This window comes from Acanthaster planci, unplaced genomic scaffold, assembly GCF_054643075.1.
Source record: "Acanthaster planci isolate LZ-2023a unplaced genomic scaffold, COTS_SCS Contig13, whole genome shotgun sequence".
Lineage (NCBI taxonomy): Eukaryota > Metazoa > Echinodermata > Asteroidea > Valvatida > Acanthasteridae > Acanthaster > Acanthaster planci.
In genome coordinates, this window is record NW_028257637.1 from 159302 (window position 1) to 185908 (window position 26607).

General features: G+C 38.2%; 1 protein-coding gene and 1 long non-coding RNA gene across 5 annotated transcripts in view; one reads left to right on the top strand and one right to left on the bottom strand.

Moving 5' to 3' along the window:
* The window catches only part of LOC110990492 (uncharacterized), a 76331-nt gene that overhangs the window by 38471 nt on the left and 11253 nt on the right, over nucleotides 1-26607 (bottom strand). For 2 of the 3 annotated variants that reach the window (XM_087131766.1, XM_087131768.1), the window contains exons 3-4: nucleotides 24785-24959; nucleotides 12521-12717 (exon numbers count right to left, since the gene is read on the bottom strand). The gene's annotated coding sequence lies outside the window, so the exon portion shown is untranslated. The remainder of the gene's footprint in view (nucleotides 1-12520; nucleotides 12718-24784; nucleotides 24960-26607) is intronic. The other variant, XM_087131767.1, reaches the window with a different exon arrangement.
* Nucleotides 2714-7599, top strand: LOC110990493 (uncharacterized). 2 transcript variants are annotated; one of them, XR_015423823.1, is made up of 5 exons: nucleotides 2714-2826; nucleotides 3110-3221; nucleotides 4190-4352; nucleotides 6952-7037; nucleotides 7358-7599. It is a non-coding gene; the product is annotated as an uncharacterized LOC110990493 (long non-coding RNA). The 2 variants fall into 2 exon arrangements; XR_015423822.1 differs by lacking the exons at nucleotides 2714-2826; nucleotides 3110-3221; nucleotides 4190-4352 and adding an exon at nucleotides 6157-6379.

A 26607-nucleotide genomic window follows, 5' to 3' on the forward strand; every position in this document is an offset into this window, starting at 1 on the left:
AATGATTTACCACTCCATCTGCTTTGAGTGGAAACAAATGCTGATAATTGCTTTTTCGTATATTTTGCTGATAGCTTTATACATTTTGCTGATATGAGTTGCTCCGCGTCACCAGCTTCCGGCGAGAACAATCTCTGTAAGACCAAGCCGTACCTCTAGAAGCCCATTTCTGAACCAGCGCGCGAAGCTATTTCGAAAACTGAAGTTGTCCGCCAGGCTATTTTATTTGAGTATCTAGTTATTATAATTTGAATGACAACACCTCATTTGTAATTCAAATTTGTTTACCAACACATCCAATTTGGAAATAGCATCCAATTTGAACTAGAATCAGTTCATTTTAATGACATGAATGATGGACATCACAACAGTAACGATGAAAAGAGGCAAACTCAACGCATGCTTTTACATTTCTCGTACGAACCTACTGTGAATGAACGCGCCTCCATCCATCGGGGGGCAGCCACTCACCTCCATCAAATGGGGGCATACTCAATGCATGCATTTAAATTTCTTGTACAACCCAACTGTGAATGAACGCGCCTCCATCCATCGGGGGTGAAGCAGCTACTCGCTTCTATCAAACGGGGGCATACTCAACGCACACTTAATGTTTTACAATATTCTTGTACAACCCAATTGTGAATGAACACGCCTCCATCCATCGGGGGCGAGGCAGCCACTCGCCTCTATCCAACGGGGGCGGGTCATGCACTAGCTTTAAATTTCATCTAAATGGCTCATGTACAATTTGATCTCACAGTGTCAGTATAGTTGATACAATCAACACAGACACAGTTTAAAGGAGGCTGCGACTCACAAGGTCCCCATGTTACCCACAGTCTCAATTTTTCCGTATCAGTATGTTTGCCAGTCCCTATGTTCTCTGATCATTGTGTCTCCTTATTTTTTTCTCCAGTCGAGCTGGAACAAGATCCAGGGAACTTGAAATAGACCCCCCCCGGGAAACTGCAAATAGGAAGCCTATATTTTTGGCCTAAACTTAACTAAAGTGACTATGGCGTGCCATGGTACTCTAAATAAAATTTAGGAGGTTGTGGGTGAAAACGTGATGAAATAAAAAAAAGAATAAATGACTCGGTTATTATTTCACGTTGGTACACAATGTAGGCATACAAAAATTACTATGTTTACACTTGTAACCCCAAGTCTGGGTTAATGGGGTTATCAGATAAATGTAGTTTTTGTGGAATAATATTTTTGGACATTTTTGCATTCCGTGAATGCACGCAGGAGCGGTGAAAATTAAAGGTTTATGAGTCCGTCTAGGAAAGATTACTGGAGATATTTGATGTTTAACATCAGCCATTAGACTTAAATTTCAGTCTGTATAAATGTAGTGCATCTGTAGTAAATGAGATCAGCTCTTTGAATCACTTTACAGTAAAATGTTTGCGTAAATTCCTCACCAAGCAAATGCATAGAGCAGATCAACCTTGACACCGGCATGAGGCGGTGCATTACGAGACGCTGTTCCACCTTTCATTGTGTTGAGAACATGGGTCGATCACTAGCGTTGGTAACATTTTGCACAAGATATGATATTGGCATTTATGTTACAAACAACACAAGGATACAAGATGGTTTCTCAGCTTTGAAGCCTTAGCATCCCGGCCAGCCGGGCCGACCTAACTTCCATGTATATCTGTTGTCAGCAAAACGTTTTCTCACTTTTGCGTTTGCAGTAAATTCTTCATGGTTTTGAATACACTACTCAAAAGAATTAGAGGAACAAGAGAACAGAATGTTTTTGTCATGGTCTATGTGGGCTACTGTTTCGGAACAAGAGGTATTAAAGTTATGTGAAAATCATTCAGGTGTTGTCAATTGGTTCTCAAACAATACTCAACAATGTTGGTGCTATCATGCATGTCATTCTGTTCTCTTGTTCCTTAAATTCTTTTGAGTAGTGTATTATGTATTCAGTTGAGCTTCACTGTACTGTAAATTACCCCCACCATACAAATGACTAGGGTGGAAAAACAGGGAAAACTTATGTGGGAGCATATTCTTGTTCCAGTTTTGATTCTCTCAGACAATTCCGTTATGATTGAAAAAGTGGTCAAATTGAGCCCATTTTCTGTATATGTTTGAGACAGCCAAGGGCAGGAAAACAATTGAGCATACATGTATAAGAAGTTATGTTGTTTTCAAATACACAAGAAATATTACATCTTGACAATCCAAATTGCGCTGTATATTGGTCATGAATTATTGCGGAATTTCATGCAAGTGGTCACACTATGACAAGTACCTACATGTACATGTGCATGTACAGGTACATGTATATGTACAGTACATGTGCTTATACATAGACATATGTACGTATGTACAGGGCGTCAAAGTGAAGCTACCTGTACAGTGTACATTTAGTTACTGTACATATGTTGAACACTCACACATAAGTTCACTACCACCTGACCACACTTTCCTGCCTGCAGCCAGGCCAGCTGTAACCACACAGTGCATATTGCAGACAAACCACAATGCCGTAAATCAGACCCAAAAGTGGACACACATGGCCATGTACTGATTATATCCATAATCATTATTATTATAAGCCATTATATCGTGGGTCGTTTACCACTAGAGAGGCCATATAAACTAGGTGGGGTGGTCTTGAATACGAACCCGGGAAACCCGGGGTTCGCAAAAGCCACATTAGACTGGGCTCGGTCCAGTAATAAGTGTACAATCATGTACTGTATATGGTACCAAAGCTCTGCGCGCTAAGTTTTGCCATACTCGGCCCGGCATGGTGGGTCATGGTGGTACACTATACAGTAGGCCTCTGATGCAGTGCATGTAAGTAACTACATGTACATGTAAGACTTAATTTACACAGATGATTAAAATTCATTCTGGGGACATCATGATGGATTATTGGTCAACTACCTGACTACAGGGTGTTGTGGCAGAAGCATGCTGCCGAGTGCCAACGCAAATTTGTTTCTTTCATGTGGTGTATTTTTGTCATGTGATGTAACAACCATCGACTTCATGGTGAATATTTGTGAGAGCTGTCAATTACTCTACTTGGCAATTGCATTACAAGGAGGCTGCTTTTTCTTCTTTTTTGATAATACAGAATTTTGTCATTTAAGATTGTACTTGTCCAGACCATGGAGGAGGAACCTCATTTTCAGTGAGACTGTGTCATTGATGCAAACTGTGTTAGCCTACCACATGTATTAAGCATGGTAAGCAAAGTGCTAAGTCGTGTCAATTTGCTGCTATGACGCCTCTTTTTCAAATATGGGAATTGATCTGCTGTACAACAAATCAATCCGCCCCAAGTGGAAACAAAAGATGGCGTGCTTTTCCATGGCCTTGCAGGCCCTCCGCCGTGTCAGCGCACAGGTTTATGTGTGCTTGGCGTGAAGCGTGCTGAGCTAGACGCGCAATGCATTTATATTGGAATTTATAGTATTCGCGCTCGAGCCAGGCCCACGCGTGAGTTCATTTAGAAAACCGGGCCCAAGCTGTCTCTCCTTAAGCGTTGAGGGTGCACTTCTGCACGAGGGGGATACCAAAGTCAGAAGAGGAGTAGGCCATACTTGTGGCAAAATAACTTTGACTAGTGACTTGTAAGTCATTCAAATAAACAAAAGAAAACAGATTTCCAAATACGAAGTTCACTTTTTTTGGTCAATTTTTGCTCTAGGACAGATTTAAAAAGGAGCCAAATTTATTTTGGGGGGACATGCTCCTTTCGCGAAAGCAAGCCATGGCACTTGGTAGAAACTCGTCCCAAAAGTAAGATGGTTTTTCCCAAAAATAATGCTGAATCTGAGTTCATATGGCATAGATGTCTGTGATAGGATCCAAGTAAGCATACAACGGCCAGGTTTCTCATTCTCTTCCGGTGTTGAGGTTCTGGTTTTAAGGTCACTTTGCACTGTGACCCCAAGAATCCTGAGCGTGTTCACAAATTCCAGGGCATGATCATTGAGAATTACATCTACATGTATGAAAGGGGGTTACAAGTTTGGCATAAACGTACACGTAACTTCCATTGCGTAGCATTTTGCTGAGGATCATTTCAGTAGATTTGAAAATGTATTTGTATTAAATACAACAACCATCACAAAATTCGCTCTGCATTCCACAATCGTCAAGTCATCCACATACACGACATACTTAAATGTATATGCATTAATTCCAACAGGTGGCTTTGCATCATTGATCATGGAGAGGAATACAGCTGGTCTCAACATTGTACCTTGGGGAACCCAAGCATGAACAGATGAATATTTGTCACAGTTGGTCCCAGAGATAAAATGGTTGGGATTGGGTTTTGAAAGTGTTTGTCTACTTGCTCTGCACCCATGGTGAGTGGGGCATCGACGAAGAATAGAGGGTACATTTACATGTAGGTTATGGAGCGGGAACTTAAATTTCCTATTGATACATGTTAGTCACAAGTATTCACAACTGTACACAAGGTGCTCATTGGATGTGTCAAAGTCTTGTTGGGGACTGTAATTCAGTCCTTCTGAACACGTTATCCTTTTGAACACATACACAATTAATATTGCTGTCGGAGATTCTGCAGCGAAAGATATACTGTTTCTTCTTCAATGTAATACTCATGACTGATCACTTCTTTCAGTTAAGAATTAAAAGCCAATTAGTACGCCAATCATGAACTGTTAACATCATCCTGAAAAATTGCACAATCTGATTCTTGAGGAACTTGCTGAAAAATGTTCATGTCATCAGCAAACACAAAACACTTGTTCAAAATGCACTGACAAGGTAAATCGTTAACAAGAAGAGAATGCCAAATACAGAACCTTGGGTGCACCTGAGGGAACTGGGTGCCAACTAGAACAATGACCATCAACCACCACTCAGTGTCTCCTGTCGGATTCACGTGATTAGCTATGAGGTAATTTTAGCAAAGATTGATGTATATTGTAAATAGTAATGTAATGGACCTTTACTGCCATCCGAGTGGTTTATTATTACTTGTGGGCTTTCTCCCGGGAATAACACCAATCCGTCATTTGGTAGCGTGGCAACAGTGCTCATCCCGTATAAAGACGAGTGTAAATGTACATGCCAATACTACGACACTCTTTTCAGTAAGAGAGAGACACAGGACACGTCTGTTTTGTTTCAAGTCCAAACCAGTTCTCCTGGTTTATTAAATTCAACACAATCTCTTAACTAGGAAACTTATCCCAAGTAATGCTTAAACCCCGCCCCATAAAAGCGATTGGATAACTCGGCTAGTACACTTACCCCTGGTTAACTGAAAGTTAGCTGAACTAACAGACATCCCAGGCGCTTCGCAAAGACTATTTATAACCATTCTACAGTGATAAAATGAGCAAGTGATGAGTGCTTACACTTGGGTCATCACATTAAGTTTGTAAAATAAGAGTTTATGATTAAGCTGGTCAAAAGCCTTTGAGACGACTGTGTAAATCATGTCCAGCTGTTCACCCTGATCAACGGCATGGTAGGCATCCTGTAACAAGGCAGTCAAACTGCTCAGCAATCACAGGCTGTACATGGTGCGCAAGTCTGCTGCACAGAATCTTCTCACAGAATTCAGAAACCAGAGGAATCAAAGACACTGGCCTTTAACCACTTCATGCCAGGGCATTTTTCAATGTTGATGATGCTGGGCCGGCATGACTATCATTTTTTCCGTTTTCAAAATCCTTCAAAAATTTATCATTTCATTTAACGGTTGTTTATAGCCACACAAAGTAATCTTACTCTAAGTTGGCAGGTGACCTTCATTGACGCCCGACTATTTAAGCCAGGCCTGCAGCCTTTTAAACAGAGCCCAGATTGTGCGGTCTTGTATAACTGTCTATTGTTCACGAACATAGCTCAGTGCCCTGCTGACTTCTTTTCAATAGGGGCCAGATTAGCAAGCAGCGGTGCTGTGTGGCTCATTGGTGCTGTGTGGCTCATTGGTGCGGTGGTGGAGCATTTTTGTCCCCGGTGGTAATCTGCTCACTCTCAATGCCCCAAACCCTGGAATACCCTTTCAAAACAGGGCTGGATTATCACCACTTTTGAGAGTGAAAAATGTCGGTAATGCCCAGCAGCCTGGTCTTTTGTTCAGAGTATGGTCTTTTGTCACAGGGGCCCTGTTCCCTTTGTCCGAGTTCGGAGACCCCGGCCACACATATAAACCATATGTCTCTGATTCCGGAGTCCCCGGCAGGAAGTGATTCATTAAAAATGTTCTTCCAGACTTGTGTATTATCACAATGTTTGCAGTAGCCTGGATTATGGGAGCTTCACAACCTTCTAGCATTTAATACCAACAGACTGAGAAATTGGTCATGTGCATAAAGCAACAACAAAAACTGTAGCAGCATATAAGGGTTTAAGGGTTTGTACAAATTTTAAGATTTATTTCTTTGAAAAAACTTCATTTAAGACAAAAATAAGTTATACAGAACATGGTGTATAGTAGAATACAGGCATGTAGTTCATGATCTGGAACTGCTACATGTTACAATTTCAAACTTTCATCAAAATACAGTAAATTACCGGTAGTATATTCAAATGCCTAAATATTGAATGCTTGTATTATGAGTATGTGCATCTAGGCCCCTGTGTACCAAAAGGCAAAAGGTACATGTATGGCCAATATATACATGTACATGGACACAGATGCACTACCTTATTCTTTTTTTCTTTGAGTGCGAGCATGACATCGAATCTTAAAGCAAAGCTGACACTCAGTAAAGCTAGAACAAAGAGGCTTAAGCCTTTTTAAAATAAGCCTGTTTTGAAATAAATATACTTAACGTGCCAAGACCAAGGCTCCGTCCCATAAAACTCTAGAATGGGCTCTTATACTCCTGTTTCCATAATTTTCAGTTTTTCAGAGTATAAGATATCAATCAGTGTACTCAGCATTTGTTTTACAAGGATGTTGCTTTATCTTTAATATACCAGAATTCCTGTTTTCAAGATTCTATTTGTCCAGACACCGGAGGAGGAAACTCATCATGGAAGAATGCATATGGACAGCCAATTCAGTGGTAAGTTTAGGATTTTTTTATCTTCATTAATGAACTTTGTTGACAAGGGGGGCTAACTTTACTGTTGAAAAGTTCAGTGATGACGAACCAAGTGGTTTTTAAAGTAGAGTTAATTTTCTTCCATTAGACCCATGAAAAGCTTAAAATAGTGTAATTTTGCCTCACAATAGCCACTAAAATGCTCAATACTGGTGTCGTGTACAGAGTCCACATGTTTATCCCTTTCTTTTAATTACTGGAGAGAAGGCCTGTGTTGGAAGTTGCAGTAACATTCATTTGCTAAAGTTCTTAATTTTTCATGTTTATTTTAAATCTTGCAGAGGATACTTCATCAAGCATAAAGGCCATGCATGGCGTCAGTTCCTGTAAAGAATATCTGTTGTCCTGCGGAAAACACTGCATTTGCAGAGAATTTGTCTTCAACATTTGTGGAGCAATACTATTTAAGTTTCAGTTTTTGTTTTGATCCACCCTGTTTATACAAACTTAAGTGCTGTCAAATTGTCGTTTCCTTGCATGACTGGGTCACATGTATTTAACAAATACTTGGAAATGCAGGTATTTATCACCTATTCACTTGTAAGAAAATATTGTGTCTTGTTATTTCCTACATGTATGCAAACGGTTTTTCAATGGAATGTAAGAAAAGTGTGTAAGTCAATTTTGCTAATTTTCTGAATGTGTGATATTAAATACTTAGTTATTTCTCAATCACTTCTTTGACCATATAAAAAATAAATTGAACTGTAACATTCTTTCCTATCAGTAAACTTAGTGGGAGTCTGCACTTTCAACCTTAATTTTAAAGTGTATTTGGGAAAGTTTCCATAAGCATTAATATGTTGGCTTTTGTGTTTGGACTTGTCTCTATAAAAATTATTTAAAGCGGTTAGAGTTTTGTTTGCCATATGTTTAAATATACAACCAATTGTCCAAACCCTAAAGGCGAACTCTCCTCTCAGTACTTTAGACAACTTGATTGCATTGTTTGTTTCTTGAGAGTGAAATTGAAAATAAAATGTGTCAGAAACCATATCTGTATGTACCTCTTGATCTGTTTTGTGAGTCTGTCTGCAAAATCTTAACAGTTTCTTTTCAGTGTCGTTTTTTGGGTTTATCATAATTTTCTTTTGTCTTTCGTGCGTGAAGTTTCTGAGCAGTGTTAATATTATCTACGTCACGTTTATCTTTTGATGACTGATACCAGTCTACTTTTGCCATTGTCCTCATAAAGTGGTGAATACGGGTTTTGTCCCCTGAATGCATTTGCACAGGACCCCATAGAGTATGTTTTGGATGCATGAAAAAGAGGTCTGAAACAAGCAAATATATTTACGGGGAAACAAGTTTGAGGGGTGTTTTTCTTACATCATGAAAATCTATAAAGTTCTGTTGTTTATACTCCAAAAAATGATTGATCTGGCATGTCCTCATAAGGCTTATACTGCATGCCAGCAGTGTGGATTGTCCCCACAGCTGTGCCAATGCTGGTATGGGTGTACTTGTAGTTGAACTTACATGTTGTTTGCAATAAATGTGTATGTACTCAAAAGATAAATCATCTGAGATGTTTATATTCAGAGGGAAAAATAGTTGCGACAAACGTTACACAATAGTGGACAGGCATTTGCAATTCCTAAAATCAAATCTTAGGTTTGTCGTCTGATTGAAAAAACAAACAAATACATGTATGATGCAAACTACTGGTATTATTGTAAGAACTTTTCTCAGGAAAACTATATTTTGATATACATGTACATGTATACATTTTGAGGATATATCACGATACAGTATATGAAGTTATCTGCTCAAAGAATTGCACAATCAGCCTGTTTCATGTTTGTCACTCTGTGGACAGACACAGTGACGTTGGTTATTCCTTAATTACGTGTAGCTCTCCTGAAATTCGTACAGGTTTAACTTAAAGTAATAAAAGGCCATAGATTTTGAAATATTTCTCCAATGTTATACAGGTACTTGTTTTACCCATGTTTTAACAGATGAATTGCTTTTCTCCATGAGAGTGGTACCGGTGTTTTAAATAACCTGAAAAACATGAGTTGACATAGTTACAGTACAAGTACACATGTCCCACTGGAACCCATGAAATACATGTACAGTACATGTAAGCTGGGTATTTTCATCAAAATCCTATTAAAGTGTGTAAACTATATCTTTACAGTTACAAATTTATAATACTGTATTAGTATAATTATTGAAGTTCATTTCTTAATTCTCAAGGCTTTTAAAGAAAGAGGTGATTCTGCTTATATGCAAATGTGTCTTTTAGTGTAGACAGACCCTCTTAAAAATCGGTTTTCAATGTTCCTCTTGTTCAACCAACTGTTTAACAAAAGTGTCCACTTTCCTTACCCTGTATAAGGAATTAAGAAAAATTTTAAAATAATGATGGGTGAAGTAGGTGTGTGCAACACATTCATGTTTAGTCGACTGATTACAAGGCAGGTGAATTCAGGCTTGAATGCTCTTACAATGTACATGTACCGGTATGTACATGTATGTACCTTCCACTTAATGGTGTATTCCGGAAGGTACTGGTAGATCTGATAAAATTGGCAAAACTGTCAATCTACACTTCAAATTTGTCCTAAAATTAATGTGTTGCTACAATGGTATACTACATGTACATGTAGTATTGTAAATCAGATTTTATATTAAAATGTGTACAAACAAATGAACTTTGTAACGAAAAGGCCGAGTTGAATCTTTGATGATGTATGCATGGAGTTTGTGTATGCAACATCTGGGTCATCTCCAAAAAACTCGAGTGCCCGGGTCATTTCAGAGGCTCAATTCTGATGGTCGAGACTCCTATACAATTCACTCTTCCGATTAAAATAAAGTAACCAATCACATTAAAGTATTATATCAATGAAAAGCTTATACCCCAACCATCCTTAAACCACTTATGTCAAGCCCACTGGGACTGGGACGGGGCAAATGTCAGTGTGCTCTGATGGAACAAAGTGAACTCTTTGGGGGGAGGCCCTGCTGATTTTTTGTCGATTTCAGAAAATGAATTATCACAGAAAAGACTGCCCCTAATTATCAGGCTGTGAAAATTGCACATCTCGGGAGTCCAACACCACACCTCTTGGGTGGTGCTTGGAGCAAACAGCAAATTCACCTTTCAGGAACCTTGAGTGTTTAAATACCAATATTTATCCAAATTCTTGCATTTTAGCTATTAAGCTGTCCTACATGTACATGCAGTGGTTGTTCAGGGTCTTGATCATAAGTGAACAGTATTTTCATATTAATATGAGTCTATGGGCTTTAGACTGTTATTTTGTGCCAGTCATGAGCCTAACTTTGCACACTAACGTGACATACATGTACTGTGCGGTACTTCACTGTGGTGGAGGTGACAATCTGCCTCTCTCTAGCAGGACTTTATTCTGTTGGAACACAAAGTTCATGTTTGTGTAAAAACTTTTTATTTTTCGTTCATTGTTATGTTTAGTTTTGGCATGTTTATATTGACAGATTTACCGCTAGTTTGTACATATATACACGTACATATAGTTTATGTGGGCCAAGTGTGGGCTCCAACTTAAAATAGGTCAAAAACCTGTGATTAGGAGTGCTTTTCTTTATCGTGTTGTTGTGAAAGTTTTGTGGAAAGTTTTAGCATGTGACCTGCACATGTACATGAAGCGCAAACTCTGTTTCATGTTTAGGCTCGATGAGTATAACACGTCTATGAATTGTTTCATTGCGTATTCTTTACACAGGTGAACTCTGTAAGAGAGAGCAGCTTGCACAGTGCCCATGTCTTGTACCTTCTACAAATATTTTACAAATTTATCAGTGGCTATAATCCAGGAACCGTTCTGCACTTAGAATGTAATTTCTAGACCATACACATGTGTAATGTACACATACATGTACCAGTATGTCTCTATGTAAGCTTATTCATTACTGCTCAATCTATGAATTGTTTCATTGCGTATTCTTTACACAGGTGAACTCTGTAAGAGAGAGAAGCTTGCACAGTGCCCATGTCTTGTACCTTCTACAAATATTTTACAAATTTATCAGTGGCTATAATCCAGGAACCGTTCTGCACTTAGAATGTAATTTCTAGACCATACACATGTGTAATGTACACATACCAGTATGTCTCTATGTAAGCTTATTCATTACTGCTCAATCAATTTATTACAAACCTGAACCAGCCAGTGCTTTATCATCAATCTATTTTAGTGTTGACTCCATTTACTAAGGTCCACCACTGTGTAATTTTTCCACTTTTTTCTCAATACTGGAACAGTTTTTCAAAATTGCAGTTTCTCAACTTGATCTCAAAAAGCGTAAATTAATTCTAATCTACAATGAGGATAATTTCTTTTAACCCATTGTTTTTTATTAGGGATTACTTTAATTGCTATAGGGAGTCACTCCCTAAATTAAAACTTAGGCACACCCACCACCATGGGTAACAACACCCCAGAAAAAAACCCTGACATCAGCAAAACCCTGCTGAACACCACCTGCAGGGTATAATCCTACCAAACACCATATATGTACCAGTATGCAAAAACTCTGTACGGTATTAGGTTCACCACATGTTATTTCACACAAAATATTGCCAACTGTAAAGCTCTGCTAATTTTATAAGGCCAGTAAGAGCTGACTGCAATGGAAGTACATGTTACCAACTAGAGTGAAATGTTTATTACCAAAGTATTAACAGGGCACTGAGTAAAATATTTTTGGTTGGATCTGTAAACAAATTACCGGTATGTAGACAAAACAAAGTAGTTATATGGCAATAGAGCTTGACAGGGGCTGCCAAGACAACAACAGGCCAAAAGCCAAAAAAAGAATTTTCAACAATTATATATAACGGGTTTGCCCTTACCCCAACGTATATTTATAAGCACTGTATGCTCAGTGCTTGCACGAGAACTTAAGTTCTCGGGCAAGCACTGAGCATACAGTGCTTATAAATATACGTTGGGTAAGGGCAAACCCGTTATATATAATTAACATCTCCCCAACGCAAAAATACATCTTGATAAAAATTTTCAACAAGTTCAGTGTTTGTCCTCTCCCTCCACAGCGAATACATGCAGGAAGTGCAATAACTCAAGATACATGTACATACATGTACCTTGTACTTCTCCTTGAAGTATGGTTACAATTTTGAGTTTTGAACAATTCAAGAAAATACACTGACTTTAGACATTGTTATTCTGACATGATGAAACTAAACCTGAAACTAACCAATACGAAATGAGATCTTACTTCCACAGTCATACAGCACATGCAGACAGGTATTTAGAGTCAGGATTTGAAAAGTGATAAATATAAAGTTGAAAAATAGTAGAATATTTTGAAAATTAAAATTAGCTTTATTTGGCTTCCCTTTAATCAGATATAAGTACATGTACATGATGTGAATTACATGACATAAACCTTTCCTGAGACATGACAAAAATGGCCTGACAGAAACTCACCCCTTTACTGCCTTAATAAATTTCCTGCTCCATCAGTCAACCGTTCATCAGTATACCCCGTCGACCTGAATAGTGTCCTTTAATGACCACCAGATGAGTCACAAAGTGTTGGGTGGGCGTGGTCTATCTGCTGGCTCCCTCCAATGACAGCACAATGGTGTCAGTATAGACTAACACAGATGCGTTCCACCACAGTCCTGAAAAACAACAACAGAAAAACAACTGTAAACAACTGATTGTGGATGATTTACACACACATGTACCCTGTATTCAACCAAAAAGCTAATGTACCGTTTTCCCCTTACTTCTCCAGAAACCCAACATTTCAGTCAGGAAGTTTATTAAAGGAAATACCAGTAATTTCCAACTATAAAACTTCACCAAGGTCATACCCATTTATGATGAATATATACCAAAGAAAGTGTGAGTGACCGGGTGTGAATTAGAACATATTTGTTTTCTTCGAGCATAAAGGGCTGAATGTACATGTACAGCTGTGGAATGGGCAGAGGAATGTGTAGTGGACGTTTCAGTGATACATGTAGCATACCCTTGTGGAGTGCACAGGGTATAGGAGATTCACTTCACATTGGTCTGGCGCAGGCTAGACACACTTTGTCTTTTTATAAAGATTGAATTCTTTTACTTCCATTGCCGCTGTTTCACCCGAATTTTATTCATGAATATACTAAGCATTATTTATTATTTTCTAAGCAAGTCAAAGACTTGGTTCAAACTGCAGCAGACCAGTTAGGTGCTGACAACCCCTCCTTGTCGGTCGTAAAAGCAACACTGTCCAGTACCATCAACAAGAGACAGAAGTTGATTCATGTGGCTGATTCCAGCATGTACGGTTGGGCCATGGTTAGGGAGTATGAGGAGCATCATCCGGCTGCACACCAAGATGATGACAAGATTACCCTTGCAGAAAATCAAGCCGCCAGAAAGATTAAGCAGAAGAGGGCAGCAGTCCATCAGGCTAAGAGGTTAAGAGCTCTTATAAACGTCCTGCTTCCACTTTTAATCCCTCTGAGCAGTCCAAACATTACGGTGCTCAGGTTACCATGCCTCAAGGTTTTGGAGGAGCGTGTTTTGTGTGCGGGAGCTTCTCTCGTTGGACGGCTACCTGCACCAAGCCTAAAGTGGATGTGCAAGCTAAAACCAGTTAAGTTCAATTCTGATGTTGTGTTGTATTCTGATAGTATTAATCAATCTCATGTTGTTGACAGTTACTATGCATATGAAGAAAACCCACCTAAAGTATTACAATTAAAAAGTCGCAAAGTTTAATTCTAGATACCATAATCCAGGTTGTGAAACAGTAGATGCTTTCACTGTGGACTGGAAAAAAGAAAACAATTGGGTTGTACCCCCAATTGCCTTGACACCCAGAGTTATCAAGCCCATGGAAAGTACCAAGGCCATTGGCACTTTGATTAACCCATGCTAGTTTTTGGCACCATACTGGCCGATCTTATTCCCAGATGGTTATAATGTAGGGAAACCATTACAACTAGCATATGAAATTCCTAGAAACTGGGATGTTAAGTTAATACAATATTACTCAAAACGAAATACTTGGATTAAAGATTTCTCATATGTCTACATTTAAAATACCATATATGTACATGTAGTAATAATGACAGTTTTTTGTCTCTGTGCGGATCATGACCGTTTTGTTGTCTCTGTGCAGACCATATGCAGCAATGATATTTGGGCTTCAAGTATGGAAGAGGAATCACCAGAATTGAGGCAGTTAGCAGCTCAGCTTCTGAGTGTAATGCTGGACTTAAGGGAGGAATAGGGAAGCTGTACTCGGGAGCTTGCTTACAGTGGTCAGATTGGGCTCGGGGTCTTGGAAAAAGCACATAAGTACAGACCCCTTTGAACATACATCTATATTTCACTTGTTTAAGTAAAAAGTGCAATTCCCCAACACCAATTGTTAAAGCTGTAACATCCACATCTTGGGCACACAAAACATCGGAATTGATGATCCCATGGTCTATTCATTTGCAAAGTTTACTCTAGAAGGCCTTAAACGATGGCTCTCTAAACCAATTGAAACGAAAAGGCTAGTACCTAGCTTCAGTTCTGAAGGAAATTATAGATTCTTACTTGTAAAATGCGAACAAAGAGACGGATCTTATAAGCTTGAGATCAGTTACGATGTGTCTTTCGGCATACACAGGTTTTTTCTGATTAAGTGAACTTGCTCATGTCAAGCTTTCTCACATTTCTGTGGTGGTCAGACTTTGACTCTAGGGCTCTCTCAGGTTTCTACACCACGCACTTTCTCACAAACCTCGAGTGTTCCTACTCGTTCAACAAAGTCCCGACATAATATTTAAATTGTTGTATTTTCTGTATAAAGTGGCCCTAGTGATTGTTCATGGTCACAATCATAAATTAACCATATCCTCATCAATATTAGTCTGCTACAATGGGTTCTAGTCCATATTTTGTACAGTGACGTACTTCACTGTGGCGTAAGTGACAATCTGCCTCTCTCTAGCAGGAGTTTGTTCTGTCAGAACATAAGCGTACTTTTGTCCTAAACGTTTTGCGAATTTTATCTTTCATTTATCGTTATACAAAGTTCTGGCCTGTTCACATTGACAGGTTTGTCTCGTAGTACGTGTTGGCCAAGTGTCAGTTCAAAAATTTGTCATTTTAACTGATTTGTTAGTTGCATTGTCATGAAAGTTTTGTGGAAAGTTTGACCACGTGACCTGTACACATGCACGAAGCAAAACAACTGTTTCATGTTTGGACTCAATGACTATTACATATACTAAATTGTTTCATTGTGTGGTCTTTACACAGCTGAACTCTGTAGAGAGAGCAGGTTGCACCAGGCCCTTTTATCCTTTAGCCTATCCTTTAATTATCCTTTTATCATTTAATTATCCCTTTGCCCATTGGCTCTGCCATATCTTATGACTTACATTTTTATTCTTGCAATTATCACACTCACAGCATAAGCTTTTTTTTCATTACTGGTCAACTGGTCTATCAATCCATATCATTGTCAACTCCATTTATTACTATCCACAATTGTGTAAATTTTCTCAATTTCAATAATGGGACAGTCCTAAATTTGTCAATTTGATTTCAAATAGAACTAAACCAACTCTAACATACATGCACAGTGAGAATCATTCTTTGTGCCAGTTCTTGATCTTTATTTGGAGTATCTTAATTGCCAGAGAGATCAATCGCTAATTTAAAACTAAAGTGTACCCCACCACCATAGGGTATCACCACCCTATATGTAGCATGAACATAACATTTCTTTCATTTATGAGGGTTTTACTCTGTCAAGCACAACTGACCAGTACCAAGAGGGTAGATTAGTCATAAATAAGACAGATTTTCGGTATTGTCCAGTAGAATTGTTACAGAAATATATATCCGCAGCTAAAGTTTCTGAATCAGACGCCTTTATTTTTCATGCTCAGTCAAAAGTTAAAGGTGGGTACATATTGAGGGTATTAATCAGCCACACTCGGATTCAAGTGTAAGGGAAGTTATCCTTGAGGTTTTAGCCCTGTGTTTGTTGCAGATATTAAGAGTTTTGGCTTGCATAGCCTCCAATCCAAGGGGGCGACCACTGCTGCCCAAGTGGAAGTGCCAGACAGATTGTTTACAAGGCGCGGTTGGTAAAGGACAGGTATGTTGAAGATCCTTTGGAAGATCTGTTATCGATCTCTAAAGCTTTTGGTTTGTAAGGGTACATGTAGTTCTGCACGAGGGCAGCCCTGTTTGGGGTGTAGTTACAGTATATTTCATAGAACAGACCTACGTTTCTCATCCTTATATCAGGGTGAGTTTTTCATAGCCGGTGAGTGGCGGTGCCACTCAATGCAAAGACAAGGAAGTAATCTGATAAATGTATTGTCCAAGTACCGGTATAATGGTATTAATTTCAAAATTTGTTATTTTTATCAATGCTACGGATTGCAACTGGACACATCAATTTCACACCAAGAAATAGACTGACATGCCATGATAAAAAGTCACTTCTTTTTTGAGAAAGTTTGCTGGAAATGAAAGGACAGGCTCTCTGACCTTCAATTTACGCACATGTACATGTAGATGTTTCATTACCAGAGATCATCTGCATGTTTCCTTTAAACACTTGAGAAGCACTGGCCAGAACAAAAAGCATCGTCCAAGCAGTGTTTGTTCCCTGTCTAGATATATTAAGTTGCTGTTGTAAGCATGACAGAACTGAATCTCAATCAGGAGGGTCACTGAGCCTGCCAGATTTTGCCAGCAAACCACTACTTTTGCAAGAAAGTGAAACACATTAATGCTAAAAAGCAGGGTTGGCTACTTATTTGATTCAAATAATAATAATAATTTTAGAAATCATTTTTTTAAAAATAAATCAGATTTTCTTTTTCTTTTACTTACAAATGTTACGTATGCCGCAACATTTTCAGAAATACATCCACACACCCTTAAATACGGTACCCATCAACAAGGAGCTTTCAGGTTTCTGTATCAATTACCTGATAAAAATAATTCAGTGTTTAGAAATTTCCAGAAAACAATTCTTAAAAATTAGTAATCATATGCATCTTTGACAAAAAACACTGCTGCATATGATGTCACCCTGAAGGTACAAGTCATAGCATGGAAAATTCCCCTGGCAACAATAACATATTACAGTACCCAGTATCTTAGTACATTACTTTTGAAGATGACGTATGGTCTCACCACGATCAGACATGCTCACACAGTCACTCCATATGCAGAGTAGCACCGGTCTAGGTGCAGGGTTGGCAACGACACATGTAATGCCGCGAATACACTTTTACACATAAACAAGAAGGAATGTATAAATTTAAGAAATGGTAAGGAACTTCATAATGATTTGTCGTCGGTCCCACAGGAAGTCCATTTGACCTCTGCACTGCGGACAGCAGCATTGTCCTGGGCAGTTGAACAGATTTTGAAACCAATGTGTATGGCAGCTAGGGCTGACCTGTAGATACATTACGAGTCGTAGCTCTGAGTGAAAGAAGCACATAAGGAAGGCTGTTATAGCACTCACAGCAGTGTTAGCTGGAACCTATCAATAAACATGCTACAATCTGCTGCCACAAATTTGAAAGGTGGACAGATGACGTCCCATGCAGCCATGGCTGTAGTGTTGCTAGAACGTCTCGCTGAAGAGGAAGATCATGGGAAGTTCAACATTATTCAAGGAACAGATCGATGTAAGACTGCTCTATCATCCCAGGGAGAGTGTGTCCGCCACTACGTTGTTGGACCCTGCCATGTGGATCATCTGCAGGTCAACTGCAATGATCCCTTAATTGTCCATTCCATTGATGTGGCTTTGGTTGGCAGTGTGAAAAAAAAGGCAAGAAAGCCCCAAGACATACTCAAAGACGGAGATGACATTATCATTCAGAGCCTCTAGCATGACTGTAGTGAGGTCTGGGCAGAAAGGAAAACTCTCCTTTCCCATCAAAGGAATTTACCTCGATAAGAGGGGAAGAAATGAAATAGGTCAGAAGGTTTAGAGTGTTGGAGCTTTAGTCATGTCAGAATTGAGAGGGGAAATATCGGAATACTGCATATGCGATGAGAAGAAATATGTGCAAATTTACAAAATTAAGGGAAAAGCTATGAAAAGACTCAATACTTATCTACATGTAGTTAAATTGCCGAATATCTATATACATGCTGAACTTCAAGCATGGACTATTAAGGAACAGATTTCCTGAAAATTTTAGACTGTTGGAGCTTTATTAATGTAGGAATTGAGAGGGGAAAAAAATCGGAATGATACAAATGTGATAATGTGAAATATGTACACATTTTCAAAGTCAAGGGTACAGCATTCAAAAGACTCAATACCTCTCAAACTGAAAGTCGCTATATCTAAATACCTCCTTGATTTACACTGTGGACTATTCAGCACAGATTTCCTCAGAAATTTCGACTGTTGGAGCTTTAGTTATGTCAGAATTGAAAGGGGAAAGATTGGAATGCTACAAATGTGATAAGGCTAAATACGTACATATTTTCAAAGTCAAAGGTAGAGCAAGGAAAAGACTCAATACCTCTGAAAATAAATGGCTGAATATCTAAATACCTACATAATTTGAATCATTGATTACTTACCAACCAATTTCTTGGAAAATTCAGAATTGTCGGCCCTTCAGTTATGTTAGAATTCAGATGGGAAAATGTCAAAATGTACCAAACGAGATTGGGTGAAGTATGTAGGAATTTTCAAAGTTTTGGGTGGAAATAGGAAAAGACTCAATACCTCTCAAACTGAAAGACAAAATATCTAAATACCCTCTTGATTTGAAGCATGGGCTATTAGGGAACATTCGAATGTTCTTTAAAAATTTAGAGTGTTGGGGGTTTAGATATGTCGGAATTGAAAGTGGAAAAGATTGGAATACTTCAAATGCAATTAGGTGAAATGTGTACAAATTGGCAAAATTAAGGGGAAAGGGAAAAACATACAAATTTTCACAAAGTTAAGGGTATAGAAGAGAAAAGATTCAATACCTCTCAAACTATAAGACTAAATATCTCCTTGATTTACAACATGGACAATTTAGGAACAGATTTCTTTAAAAATTTCAACTGTTGGAGCTTTAGATACATGTATGTCAAAATTGAGAGGGAAAAAGATCGAAATGATACAAATGTGATAAGGTGAAATATGTACATATTTTAAAAGTTAAGGGTAGAGCAACGAAAAGACTCAATACTTCTCTAGCTGAAAGTCCAAATATCTAAATACCTCTTTAATTTACATTGTGGACTATTCAGTACAGATTTCTTCAGAAATTTCATATGTTGGAGCTTTAGTTACGTCAGAATTGAGAGGGGAAAAGATCAGAATGCTACAAATGTGATAACGTGAAATATGTACACATTTTCAATGTCAAAGGTAGAGCAAGGAAAAGACTCAACACATCTCAAACTAAATGGCGGAATATCTAAATACCTATATGATTTTAATAATTGAATACTTAAGAAACTAATTTCTTGGAAAATTTAGCATTTTCGCACCTTCAGTTATGTTAAATTCAGATGGGAATACATCGGAATGCACCAAATAAGATGGGGTGAAATGTGAACGAATTTTCAAAGTTAGGGGTAGAAACACAAAAAGACTCAATACCTCTCAATCTAAAAGGCCAAATATCTAAATACCTCCTTGATTTGAAGCATGGACTATGAGGGAACAGATTTCTTTAAAAATTTAGGTTGTCGAACCTTCAGTTATGTCGGCATTGAGAGGGGAAAAAATCGGAATACTGCATATGCAATGAGGTGAAATATGTACAAATTTGCAAAATTAATGGGTAAAGCAATGAAAAGATTCGATACTTATCTAGTTAAATGGCAAATATCTAAATACCTGCTGAATTTGAGACATGCACTATTAAGGAACAGATTTCTTGAAAATTTTAGACTATTGGAGCTTTAGTTATGTAGGAATTGAGAGGGGAAAAGATCGGAATACTGCAAATGCGATTAGGTGAATAATATAATTACTTACCAACTGATTTCTTGGAAAATTTTAGATTTTTGCACCTTCAGTTATGTTAAATTCAGATGGGAAAACATCGGAATGCCCTAAATGAGATGGGTGAAATATGAACGAATTTTCAAAGTTAAGGGTAGAAACACTTAAAGACTCAACACCTCTTAAACTAAATAGCTGAATATCTAAAAACCTACATCATCTGAATTATTGATTACTTACCAACTGATTTCTTGGAAAATTTAGCATTTTCGGACTTTCAGTTATGTTAGAATTCAGATGGGAAATCATCTGAATGCACCAATGCATCTTTCCCCTCATGAGGTGAAATATGTACAATTTTTTTAAGTTAAGGGTAGAGCAAGGAAAAACTCAATACTTCTCAAATTAAAAGTCCAAATATCTACATGTAAATACCTCCTTGATTTGAAGCATGGACTATTAACAAACAGATTTCTTGAAAATTGTAAACTGTTTTATTAGAATTAGTTATGTAGGAATTGAGAAGGGAAAAGATTGGAATACTGCAAATGTGATTAGGTGAAATATGTACAAATTCTCAAAGTTAAGGGTAGAGCAGCAAAAAGACTCAATATCTCTCAAACTAAATGGCTGAATACACAATACACAATTTGAATCATTGATTAGTTACCAACTAATGTTTGGGGAAATTTACCATTTTCGGACCTTCAGTTATGTTACAATTCAGATGGGAAAACATCAGAATGCACCAAATGAGATGGGCTGAAATATTCAAAGCTAAGGGTAGAAACACAAAAAGAATAAATACTTCTCAAACTAAATACCTCCTTGATTTGAAGCATGGGCCATTAGGGAACAGATTTCTCTAAAAATATAGTGTTTGAGCTTTAGAGATGTCGGAATTGAGAGGGGAAAAAATCAGAATACTGCATATGCAATGAGGTGAAATATGTACAAATTTTCGAAATTAAGGGAAAAGCAATGAAAAGACTCAAAAATTATCTAGCTAAATGGCCAAATATCTATCTATCTGCTGAACTTCAAACATGGACTATTAAGGAATAGATTTCTTGAAAACTTTAGATTGTTGAGGCTTTACTAATGTCAGAATTGAGAGGGGAAAATATCGGAATGATAGAAATGTGATAACGTGAAATATGTACAAATTTTCAAAGTCAAGGGTAGAGTAACGAAAAGACTCAATACTTACCTAACTAGATTGCCAAGTGTCTATATACGTGCACGATTTGAACAGTTGACCATTAAGGATCTAATTTTTTGGAAACTTAAAATTTTTGGACCTTCATTTCTGTTAAAAATCACAGATGAAACCATAGCAATGCAGCAACTCAGATGGGGTGAAATACATGTATGTACATGTAGGTATTTTCAAAGTTAAGGATAGAGCAAAGAAAAGACTCAATACCTCTCAAACTGAAAGTCCAAATATTGCAATACCTCCTTGATTTACAACTTGGACTAGTCAGCACAGATTTCTTCAGAAATTTCAACTGTTGGAGATTTTGTTATGTCAGAATTGAGAGGGGAAATGATCGGAATGCTACAAATATAATAAACGTGAACTATTCAGAAAGAGATTTCTTTAAAAGTTTAGAGTGTTGGAGCTTTAGTTATGTTAGACTTCAGATGGAAAACATCTGAATGCATCAATGCATTTTTCCCCTCATGAGGTGAAATATGTACAAATTTTTAAAGTTAAGGGTAGAGCAAGGAAAAACTCAATACTTCTCAAATTATAAGTCCAAATATCTAAATGTAAATACCTCCTTGATTTGAAGCATGGGCTATTGGGGAACAGGTTCCCCAAAAATTTAGTGTTGAAGCTTTAGTTGGAATTGAAAGGGGAAAGGATCGGAATACTGCAAATGCGATTAGGTGAAATAGGTACAAATTGGCAAAATTCAGGGAAAAGCCACAAATGTACAAATTTTCAAAGTTAAGGATAGAGCGGAGAAAGACTCAATAGGTGAAATATTTACAAATTTACAAAATTAAGGGAAAAGCAATCAATAGACTCGATACCTATCTAGCTAAATGGCCAAATATCTATATACCTGCTGAACTTCAAGTATGGACTATTAAGGAACAGATTACTTGAAGATTTTAGACTGTTGGAGCTTTGGTTATGTAGGAATTGGGAGGGGGAAAAATCGGAATACTGCATATGCGATGAGGTGAAATATGTACACATTTTCAAAGTTAAGGGTAGAGCAACGAAAAGACTCGATACCTCTCAAAGTAAATGGCTGAATATCTAAATACTATTACCCGACAGGTCATATGAATTGACACAAGAAGATGACTTGAGACAAAGTTGTACTGTACTTTTGATGTGGTTTATTCGGCTGGCTCGATGTGCGGCTCTCTGCCCAATTGCCAGAGCTCATAGGGATTTAATACATTTGCTGGACATTCCATTTTTCATCCATCATACAAGTTTCCTTGCCTTATTAGGTATTAGCTACTTTTCTTTGAATATTAATACAGCGTGCATGAATATGTTTGGTTCATTTGGATTTGAGGGTAGGGTTAGTCAAATTAATGAACACTGACTTTTCCTTATAAGGCCAGTGGGCTGCCTCATGACCCATCCAGTCCAGCCCCGCTTTCCTCCCCAACGGCCTTGTGGTTCAACTAGTCATTCCTTAAGTGAGTCTCATTACTTGGAAAGCGGTTCTATTGTTGAAGGTCAATACGTGCATTGAACTTAAGTAGCAATACAACATGTGCTATTGTAACATGGTGATACATGTATGGGCCCTCCCCTCGAAGCTTAAGTCTCCCGACTTAAAAATGAACAGAAACAACATTTTAAAAAAAAGAGGAAAGCAGTGATAAAACGTACTGGTGACCCTAAGCAAACAAAAATTATTAATAATAATACATTAACAAAAGTTGAGAAATAAAAACAATATATAAAAGAGATAAACATAATCACCGCGGTGGATGACAAATACAGTAAAAAGATAATCGATGACTCGCGGTGTCGTGTTGCAACACGACACCGCGAGTCATCGATTATCTTTTTACTGTAACAATATATAACTTCATGAAACCACAGAAATATAAGAGAATGAGTGTACAGGTACTGCAATCATGTCCATGGCCGGCATATTGTACGAAGCAAAGAAGGTAACAAACTGACAAATACCTTAAGAAGAATGAACAAATAGCTATTAAAGATAAGAAGGTATATCACATAACTACAGTGAAAGTTCATATTATGACGTCAAGCCTTTAGAATAAATTTCCGATTGTCGTATCCTTTAATTCTCGGAAGATTATCAGGTGGAGTTGTTTTCCTCCTATTGATAATGGCACCAGCCACAGATGCTGTAACTTTCTCCTGTCTATGTTTATGCCAGTTTTCATTGACTGACTGACCCCTGGTAGACTGTTCAATTTGCTCAAATTCTTCAGTTGTCTCTTTCTGTGCCTGCTCATACTTACGGCACTTATCCTTAAACTCTTCATCAACGGACAGTTCTTCAGATGATTTGGGGATCTCTTGTTGCTTACAATAATTATGCTTCGAATGAATTTCAAATGTGGTGGATATAACAGTCAAGAAATCTGTTGATTGTTGAAGATGAAGATGTTCTGAATAAAGAACGAAATATTGAATCAAACATGGCTTTCATTAGTCTTTATGGAGTCTGCATAATATTGAGTTGTTGAGAACTTCCTGCACCAGTTGAATTAGGAGCTACTGAGCTCATTGAGTTTCTTTGGGATTGAATTGGATTTCTAGTTGATTCCGATGCAGTACATTTGTAGTCATGATCAAATGAGCTGGCAGATACAGATGGAGCAAATGGCAAGACATGGTGAAATGCATTGGATTTGACTTTTGTTTTCAACTCTTCAAGCTTACTGCGTAATTGGTATATCTTTTTCACGATTGTTTCTCTGAAGGTGATTTGGTCTGGGGTCAGATTGCCTGATATTTGGTTTTCTCTTCTTTGGCTTGGTGGGGTCGTATTTCTCAAACACTGCGTCACTGATTGGGAAATTATCACCTCTTTGTTTTCTACGGGGCAAGTGCCACTGTTGAGGATAGGATGTACGTGATATAGAGGGTTCTGAAACATAGAGGTCGGTATGACCTGAAGTTCTGGTATCTGAGCATACATATAAAAATACTGCCACATGGCAGCAAATGCCACCCAATCCTGCAGGGCATGTACAATATGTTGAGTGTATATGGTGAGATGATTGCCATACTGATATATAACTTGTGTACGTTTTTGATTTTGTCATTGTTGGAAGAAAAGTTGCTTTTAGATAGATAAATGGTGATACTGCAGACATAGGGTGATACATAATATCTTTAACATGCCCTGAACAATAAAGCCTATACCTCTTTCCAAACTGCTTGTCACATCCTTTTGCCTTCTCTTTCAAATGTGGCTGGTTCACAAGAAAATGCCACATTGCTCCAAAAGACACAACACCTGGAACTTGCAATCCAAGCAAAGTGAATTACCTAGCATTGCTTTATTTGTTTAGTTTAATCAATAATTCACTCAAACAAATTTTTGGTAAACATGTTATTTTTTCCATGATTTTATTTCATCCAAAGGAACGAGGAATTAGCAAGATTAGTTTATGTTACACAAATTCACATTTGATCTCTGCTACATTTGTAATCATGGTATAAAGATCTGAATTAGTTTTCATGATTATTCAAATACTGAATTGCGTTTTCCTGATTTTGGAAAGTGCGAACTCACTTGGAATAAGTCGCTTGTCCAGCCTTCTTTAGGAGGTTGATGGAAACTTCTAGGGGTACATGTAACAGCAGACACTGTCCTCCCTCTCTCCCTGTCCACAGCATGCTGGGTGTTTTCTAGATCAATCAACAGAGTCTCTGACAGACCCCCACTGATATAATCGTGTACATGTACTCTGCAATAACAAAATAAACAAAGCTAAAAATAACTCATCTTATTCTAATGCTCTTCTTCCACATACATGTACAAGTACTGGTATGCTGTAATTGTTAACTGGAGGAAAAGTTCCAGATTGGGTCATTTCAATTTTTCTGATTCAAAACCCCTTTGTTTAACATGAGGCATCTTTATAGGCATACATGTACATGTACCCATATGACACTCATAGGCATTGGCCTCGTGCATGGTTAAAGGTCATGGTCAACAGACCCTGCTACAATTTATTAATAAAGAACAATACAAGAGAGGCAATTTGTGGGCTTCAAGAGCAGTCTCATGGTTTCCAATAGAGGTAGGTTTCCTCTTTAGCCCTAACTCCATAGGCCTTTGCACTAGAAATAGTACTGAATCTAACAAACTCCAACAGCTGTGCACAATTTCAGTAGTTACTGGTACCAAACCTGCCAAACTCCAACAGGTCTCATACGCCATACAGTACTAAACCTGGCAAACTCCAACAGTTGCAGTTTGGCCTGTTTGGTACAGATGGGTCTGTGCATTGTCTGTGATTAGAAAAGGATGGTACAAACCTAACAAAATGAGCAAATGTACTTACAATAGAAAATCAGAGTTTGGGGGAGTTCACAGGCATTTATTCGTGGGTGAGCTCACGGCCGCTCCCCAGCACAGTTCCTGGTCAAATGTTGGAGCTACATGTAATTATGGCCTGTACTCGAAAAGTATATAACCTGTCAAACTTCCACACCCTCAAAACTGTTGAATTCTGATTGATTTGGTATGGATGGGTTACTGCTAGGGTACTACAATGAGACAGCATTGAGTAAAGTTGCCAAAATCAAGCAATGTGTTTATGCTGCTTCCAACTTATGTGCATTTTTTTTTACTTAGTCTTGGTGCAACAACTGCAGGCACACTGTTATCAGTGGCCTAATTATCTGTATCTTTATGTTTTTATTCTTAAGGTCATTTCTATTTTCTTGTTGTTTTTCTTGACTCTTGTTCTGAGGTACTACTCAGTCGATGTTGTGCCCTCTTCTTGTGCTGCAGCTGCGTGAAACTTCAAAAAGCTACCCCCTGGGCATAAGTTGATGCTGCAGATTGGGCAGCCTCGTCGTGTTGTCTTTGGTAGACGAGACTTGGTTACTTTCTTGTTCAGTCTGCACCAGCGACACCATTGAGCATTCTTCCCTGGCATCTTCACAGAGTAGTGTAGAGCTGTTGATGAGAGACACCAGCTGTGCTGCAGTTTGGCGAGATGCTGAGCCCCCTTCATAACATTCAATCAGGCCTTTGGCTACGGCCAAAACAAAATCTGAGTGTGACATCTTGCTGCCCGGATCTCCTGCCTCTCTGTTGCATTCCCTGCTATTGCTGCTGATATTCTTGTCTTCAACTGCTGGATTGTGGTGTTTGAAACAGATCCACCCATTCACTCTGGCGATGTCGATGAGGAAGTATAATATGCCACGCCACCAAAACTATGACTTACGCGCACAGGTATGGTAGGCCCTGAGTTGGTCCCCTCTGTCTACTCCTCCCATGTGCTTGGTGTAGTCCCTTGCTTGAGGGGGCGCTGACACACTTTTCACCTTTCGCTTGCCTGTCTTGTCACTCACAACCTTACGCTTCAGGAAATCAGTGGT